Below are 8,181 nucleotides of genomic sequence, written 5' to 3'. Positions count from 1 at the left end.
AAATTGGAATAATCTGAAATATTTAACATGGAAAAGGTTAAGTACTAGCTGCCCGAGTACCATTTTCAAATGACCAATCATATGTTGCATTAACTTAATAAAAAATAAATAAAAACTACACTGACATACTCCCATCTGGCCACAAATGGGAGTATGTGTCCACAATTCCATTTAGACCTAACAGGTGGTGGTGGGGTCTTAGTTCCGAAAGGCCATTTAATCGAGAAAATAGCATTTGCTTACCTCTTCGTAGTACCACACCATCCCAATCCACATATATGATACGCTGCTTGGTGGACCTTATCGGCCTAGCGCGCAGCGGCCCCTAGACGATTTTTTTTGCAGAGCCCGGGGTCGAGTCCTGGGCACACGTGGTGGGAGCTAAAAATCCTCAAAGTTTCGGCCTTTTACCCGCAATTTTGCATCAATCCACCAGGTGGCTCCCGGAACGTCCCGATTCCAATATATTCCATTACATTCCATTACAGGCAAATATATTGGGATTGGGATGGCGTATAAATATATATCATTCGTTGAAGTGTTTTGTAATGTTTTTAATACTTTTAACATACCCAACATCCATAGACATTAACATTTTAAAGTGTTGGCTACTTTGATAAGGCAACACAAAAGTCCTTTCACAAAGTTTCCAACTATCTTTGATATATTTATAATGCCAGTAAACCAACAAACACGTAACCACAGTGAGCCAGCCTGCCCTTCTGAAACTCTTGTCCGAACGCCTTACTTTAAGATTTTCAAGTTAGCTAATGTTACTGCTGCATTACTTAAGGTGGAAGCGAAAAATGTAAAAGCTTCTGAGCGAACACCAGTCAGAATCCGAATGTTAAACAATACACCTGCATATAGTCAGCACAAAAAGATTGCTCACACATTAAAATCATGCCCAAGACAATGGAACGACGACGTTCAGAAGTAAGTTATAATCCAGCGTCAGGTAATTTAATGTGGAAGCGAAGAGTTGCAATACAACATTGAGCTTCTGGGCAACCTCAATGTTAAGAATCAGTAGTTTAAATTATACAAGCACATACAGGTGCTGGTCATAAAATTTGAATGTATGCAAGACATGGGTTTCATCTGTCATATTCCTTATGCCAAGCCACTCTTGAACAAGAGACAGCGTCAGGAAAAAGGACTGGACTGCTCCTGAGTGGTCCAAAGTTATGTTCCCTGATTAAAGTAAATTAGATTAGATTAGATTCAACTTCATTGTCATTGTGCAGAGTACAATACAGGGCCAATGAAATGTAGTTAGCATCTAACCAGAAGTGCAATATATAACATTATTTACATAATTTACATAAAGTGCAGTAGTGATATTATAGTGATTTTCGTGCCCTGCCCAGGCAGCGTTTATGGTAGATGTCCTCGAAGGAACTTGAAACTGGACACCTCATCCACTGCAGTTCCGGTGATGTAAATGGGGGCGTGAGCTTGATTCCTAGTCCGTCTGAAGTCCATGATGATCTCCTTTGTTTTGAGCGTGTTTAGTACCAGGTTATTGTTTTGGCACCACAAGGACAGATGCTGTACTTCATCCCGGTAGGGCGTTTCATTATTGTCTGTAATCAAGCCTATCACCATGGTGTCATCTGCGAATTTGACTACGGTGTTTGAACCATAGGCAGGTACACAGTCATGGGTGAAGAGAGAGTACAGAATCGGGCTAAGAACACAACCTTGTGGAATGCCAGTGTTCAAGGTGATGGTTGATGAATGAAGTTTGCCTAATCTAACAGATTGAGGTCTGTTAGACAGGAAGTCTAAAATCCAGTGGCAGAGTGATGTGCTGATACCCAGATGGTTGAGTTTGGATATCAGCATAGACGGAATTGTTCTGTTGAATGCAGAACTAAAATCGATTAACAGCATACTCACCTATGAGTTTTGACAGTCAAGTTGGGTTAGTGCAGTGGGTAGTGCTGTTGAGATAGCGTCCTCGGTGGATCTGTTGCTATGATAAGCAAACTGGTGTGGGTCCAGCGTAGCAGGCAGGCAGGATTTCAAGTGAGAAATAACTAGTCTTTTAAAGCACTTGGAAATTATTGGGGTGAGTGCTACAGGTCACAAGTCATTAAAGTCTGAAGCAGTAGAATGCTTAGGCACAGGCACAATAATGGCTGACTTAAAGATAGATGGTACAGCTGCCTGGGCAAGCGAAACATTAAAGATGTGAGAGAAGACACCCGCAAGTTCCACAGCACAAGCTCTTAGCACACGGCCAGGTACACCATCAGGGCCAGCTGCCTTCCGTGCATTCACTCTGCTCAGCATGCGACTGATGTCCAAAGTGGAAAGTACAAGTGGGTTGTCGTCGGTGGAGGATCGTTTATTGAAGATATCAATATCATCTGGTCGAAACGAGTGTAAAAGTTGTTCAGCTCATCAGGGAGTCAAGCACTGTTGGTACATGGAACAAAGCTAGTTGGTTTATAGTCAGTCAGGGTGTTGTTCCCTACCACATACGCCGAGGGTCAGAGGAGGTAAAGTGCTCCTCAATCCGGCGTTTGTAGCAGTGCTTGGCTATAGCTATTAGTCTCTTCGTATTGCCAGGAACTCCAGTGGGCGGTACAAAGGACGCTCGTACCCTGAGCGCTTCTATGCTGAGGGATGCCATGGTAAGAAATCTCAGACCACCAGTCTTGTTTTTTGCCCTTCTTTTGTACGCATTAGGTTTTTTCATTTATGTGCATCTGCTTTTGTTTTTTTTGTGAATCAGGACCGGCGTTTGTAGCAGTGCTTGGCTATAGCTATTCCTCTCCTCAGGTTAGCTCTGACCAAGCTGTATGCTTCCCGGCATCCTGATCTGAAGGCAGCATCTCTGGCTTTGAGCAGATTGCGAACCTCTCTGTTCATCCAGGGCTTCTGATTAGGGAATGTTAATTATTATGGCAAACTTAAAATTAATGATTAAGTATCACCAGGAAGGAAGATCGACACTCAAAGAATTCTTTGAGGAGAAGAGAGGAATAAGACAGACAGTCAAAGATTGCGTGAATCCGGTGTTTGTGCAGTGAATGTTAATTTCCAAAAGTGTCTGTCTGTCGTAGCTGTAGTTCGCATAAGTTATTTGCGCAAGAAAACTGGAGATAGCTAAGTACAGAAGTATAACATCACTAAAACTGGTAAGACGCTGAGCCTCGCAGTGTGATCGCGATGCCATCTTGGTCCTGGAAGACCAAGGACCATTTCCTATAGAAATCAAGGTCCCAGAATCTGGAGGAAGAGAGGAGAGGCACGGAATCCACATTGTTCGAGGTACCCTGTAAAGTTTCCACAGTCAGTGGCGGTTTGGTGTCCCATGTCATCTGCTGGTGTGGGTCCACTTTATTTTCTGAGGTCCAAGGTCAACGCAGCCGCCTACCAGGGAGATTTAGATTACTTTATGCTTCCTTATGCTTCCAAGTGAGGTGGGTTAGTGCAGTGTGTAGTGCTGTTGAGATAGCGTCCTCGGTGGATCTGTTGCAACGATAAGCAAACTGGTGTGGGTCCAGCGTAGCAGGCAGGCAGGATTTCAAGTGAGAAAGAACTAGTCTTTTAAAGCACTTGGAAATTATTGGGGTGAGTGCTACAGGTCGAAAGTCATTAAAGTCTGAAGCAGTAGAATGCTTAGGCACAGGCACAATAATGGCTGACTTAAAGATAGATGGTACAGCTGCCTGGGCAAGCGAAACATTAAAGATGTGAGCGAAGACACCCGCAAGTTCCACAGCACAAGCTCTTAGCACACGGCCAGGTACACCATCAGGGCAAGCTGCCTTCCGTGCATTCACTCTGCTCAGCATGCGACTGACGTCCGAAGTAGAAAGTACAAGTGGGTTGTCGTCGGTGGAGGATCGTTTATTGAAGATATCAATATCATCTGGTCGAAACGAGTGTAAAAGTTGTTCAGCTCATCAGGGAGTCAAGCACTGTTGGTACATGGAACAAAGCTAGTTGGTTTATAGTCAGTCAGGGTGTTGTTCCCTACCACATACGCCGAGGGTCAGAGGAGGTAAAGTGCTCCTCAATGCGGCGTTTGTAGCAGTGTTTGGCTATAGCTATTAGTCTCTTCGTATTGCCAGGAACTCCAGTGGGCGGTACAAAGGACGCTCGTACCCTGAGCGCTTCTATGCTGAGGGATGCCATGGTAAGAAATCTCAGACCACCAGTCTTGTTTTTTGCCCTTCTTTTGTACGCATTAGGTTTTTTCATTTATGTGCATCTGCTTTTGTTTTTTTTGTGAATCAGGACCGGCGTTTGTAGCAGTGCTTGGCTATAGCTATTCCTCTCCTCAGGTTAGCTCTGACCAAGCTGTATGCTTCCCGGCATCCTGATCTGAAGGCAGCATCTCTGGCTTTGAGCAGAGTGCGAACCTCTCTGTTAATCCAGGGCTTCTGATTAGGGAATGTTAATTATTATGGCAAACTTAAAATTAATGATTAAGTATCACCAGGAAGGAAGATCGACGCTCAAAGAATTCTTTGAGGAGAAGAGAGGAATAAGACAGACAGTCAAAGATTGCGTGAATCCGGTGTTTGTGCAGTGAATGTTAATTTCCAAAAGTGTCTGTCTCTCGTAGCTGTAGTTCGCAAGAGTTATTTGCGCAAGAAAACTGGAGATAGCTAAGTACAGAAGTATAACATCACTAAAACTGGTAAGACGCTGAGCCTCGCAGTGTGATCGCGATGCCATCTTGGTCCTGGGAGACCAAGGACCATTTCCTATAGAAATCAAGGTCCCAGAATCTGGAGGAAGAGAGGAGAGGCACGGAATCCACATTGTTCGAGGTACCCTGTAAAGTTTCCACAGTCAGTGGCAGTTTGGTGTCCCATGTCATCTGCTGGTGTGGGTCCACTTTATTTTCTGAGGTCCAAGGTCAACGCAGCCGCCTACCAGGGAGATTTAGATTACTTTATGCTTCCTTATGCTTCCAAGCGAGGTAGGTTAGTGCAGTGTGAAGTGCTGTTGAGATAGCGTCCTCGGTGGATCTGTTGCTACGATAAGCAATTTGGTGTGGGTCCAGCGTAGCAGGCAGGCAGGATTTCAAGTGAGAAAGAACTAGTCTTTTAAACCCCTTGGAAGTTATTGGGGGAAGTTATCATTCACTCTGCTCAGCATGTGACTGACGTCCGAATTGGAAAGTACAAGTGGGTTGTCGTCGGTGGAGGATCGTTTATTGAAGATATCAATATCATCTGGTCGAAACGAGCGTAGAAGTTGTTCAGCTCATCAGGGAGTGAAGCACTGTTGGTAGATGGAACAAAGCTAGTTGGTTTATAGTCAGTCAGGGTGTGTATTCCCTGCCACATACGCCGAGGGTCAGAGGAGGTAAAGTGCTCCTCAATCCGTCGTTTGTAGCAGTGCTTGGCTATGGCTATTAGTCTCTTCATATTGCCAGGGACTCCAGTGGGCGGTACAGAGGACGCTTGTACCCTGAGCGCTTGTTGATGCATTTCAGGACAGAGTTAGTGTAGGTGTCCAAGTGGATGTGTGAGCCTGTGCAGGCTCGGGCAGCATACTCACTCCAGTCGGTGTGCTGGAACTGTTGCTGAAGGAAGGAGTCAGCCCCATCCATCCAGAACTTTACAGTTCTGGTTGAAGGCTTAATCCTCTGCATGACTGGAGTGTATTTGGGAAGCAGGAACAAAGAAAGATGATCGGAAAGTCCAAGATGGGGGAGGGGTGTTGTTTTGAAGCTGGTTAAAGTCCAACCGATGCTGAATCCGGTGTCTGTGCAGTGAATGTTAATTTCCAAAAGTGTCTGTCTGTCGTAACTGTAGTTCGCAAGAGTTATTTGCGCAAGAAAACTGGAGATAGCTAAGTACAGAAGTATAACATCACTAAAACCGGTAAGACGCTGAGCCTCGCAGTGTGATCGCGATGCCATCTTGGTCCTGGAAGACCAAGGACCATTTCCTATAGAAATCAAGGTCCCAGAATCTGGAGGAAGAGAGGAGAGGCACGGAATCCACATTGTTCGAGCTACCCTGTAAAGTTTCCACAGTCAGTGGCGGTTTGGTGTCCCATGTCATCTGCTGGTGTGGGTCCACTTTATTTTCTGAGGTCCAAGGTCAACGCAGCCGCCTACCAGGGAGATTTAGATTACTTTATGCTTCCTTATGCTTCCAAGCGAGGTGGGTTAGTGCAGTGTGTAGTGCTGTTGAGATAGCGTCCTCGGTGGATCTGTTGCAACGATAAGCAAACTGGTGTGGGTCCAGCGTAGCAGGCAGGCAGGATTTCAAGTGAGAAAGAACTAGTCTTTTAAAGCACTTGGAAATTATTGAGGTGGGTTATGCAGTGTGTAGTTCTGTTGAGAGCGAAGACACCCGCAAGTTCCACAGCACAAGCACTCAGCACACGGCCAGGTACACCATCAGGGCCAGCTGCCTTCCGTGCATTCACTCTACTCAGCATGCGACTGACGTCCGAAGTGGAAAGTACAAGTGGGTTGTCATCGGTGGAGGATCGTTTATTGAAGATATCATTATCATCTGGTCGAAACGAGCGTAAAAGTTGTTCAGCTTATCAGGGAGTGAAGCACTGTTGGTAAATGGAACAAAGCTAGTTGGTTTATAGTCAGTCCGGGCGTGTATTCCCTGCCACATACGCCGAGGGTCAGAGGAGGTAAAGTGCTCCTCAATCCGGCGTTTGTAGCAGTGCTTGGCTATAGCTATTAGTCTCTTCATATTGCCAGGAACTCCAGTGGGCGGTACAAAGGACGCTCGTACCCTGAGCGCTTCTATGCTGAGGGATGCCATGGTAAGAAATCTCAGACCACCAGTCTTGTTTTTTGCCCTTCTTTTGTACGCATTAGGTTTTTCCATTTATGTGCATCTGCTTTTGTTTTTTTTGTGAATCAGGACCGGCGTTTGTAGCAGTGCTTGGCTATAGCTATTCCTCTCCTCAGGTTAGCTCTGACCAAGCTGTATGCTTCCCTGCATCCTGATCTGAAGGCAGCATCTCTGGCTTTGAGCAGAGTGCGAACCTCTCTGTTCATCCAGGGCTTCTGATTAGGGAATGTTAATTATTATGGCAAACTTAAAATTAATGATTAAGTATCACCAGGAAGAAAGATCGACGCTCAAAGAATTCTTTGAGGAGAAGAGAGGAATAAGACAGACAGTCAAAGATTCTCTCTTATCTCTTGAATTTATTGAACAAATCCAAGCCATATATAGGACCCCAGTCACGTACACCATTATTAGATCATGTCTCGTTCCATCAACCCAAACATTCCCTTATTGGTGCCTCGTCATCTCCCTTTTATCTCCGTCCTCTTCGTATTGCCAGGAACTCCAGTGGGCGGTACAAGGACACTTGTACAAGCGCTTCTATGCTAAGGAATGTCATGTTAAGAAATCTTGGACCCTCGTCAACGTCAGAGAGGATCCCAGGCATGTCGCACCCCTTCTGCATAGGAGGTTATTTCGGGCGGGCCGAGCACAACGTGGGCATGGGCGTTTCCAGTGCGGGGCCGTCAGGATTTCAGAGGGCAGTACGAAATGAAGGTGTCTGAACGATGACAACCGACGTGGAGATGCTGCTCTACCGGAAAACCAGACCCGCCTTGGGTAGGCACCTGCCAGGCTTCATAAAAAGAAGCAGAGGGATCCTACCCCATGCTGCGGGTCAGCTTCCAGGGATGGGTTTTGTTTACCCTTCCCGTACCTATCTTTGGGAGACTTAGGCGGCCAGTCCCCTACGCTGAGACAGTCCGAAAACGGCGGCCGCAGGCACAGCGATGTCCGGGGCTCTGCATCTGAACTCGTGGCCCCACTCCTGTTTGCCAGCGTGCCCCACGAATCGACATTTCCTGGTTCTCCTCTGTCGGGACAGCAGATCCGAAAGGAGTGCTGCTCCGAACAAACGCACCGAGAGCGGCCGCGCCCGACCCGGGGCCCCGAAAAGGGTCTCGGTAGGGCCGACCCACGTGGCGGGGAGTGACGTTTCACCCCCTTTTCCCACGGTGCAGCTACCTGGTTGATCCTGCCAGTAACATATGCTTGTCTCAAAGATTAAGCCATGCAGGTCTAAGTGCACACGGTCGGTACAGTGAAACTGCGAATGGCTCATTAAATCAGTTATGGTTCCTTTGATCGCTCCACACGTTACTCGGATAACTGTGGTAATTCCAGAGCTAATACATGCAAACGAGCGCTGACCTCTCGGGGGATG

At 46.4% G+C, this 8,181-nt stretch overlaps 1 non-coding gene across 1 annotated transcript in view; it reads left to right on the top strand.

Moving 5' to 3' along the window:
* The first annotated feature begins 7,979 nt into the window (after positions 1-7,979).
* LOC136685293 (18S ribosomal RNA) overlaps positions 7,980-8,181 on the top strand; it is a 1,839-nt gene continuing 1,637 nt past the window's right edge. Inside the window, exon 1 of the ribosomal RNA XR_010800072.1 lies at positions 7,980-8,181. This exon is cut by the window's right edge and continues 1,637 nt beyond it. This is a non-coding gene — a ribosomal RNA (18S ribosomal RNA).

The sequence above is a fragment of the Hoplias malabaricus genome, unplaced genomic scaffold (assembly GCF_029633855.1).
Source record: "Hoplias malabaricus isolate fHopMal1 unplaced genomic scaffold, fHopMal1.hap1 scaffold_26, whole genome shotgun sequence".
NCBI lineage: Eukaryota > Metazoa > Chordata > Actinopteri > Characiformes > Erythrinidae > Hoplias > Hoplias malabaricus.
This window is presented reverse-complemented; position numbering and strand designations above follow the sequence as displayed.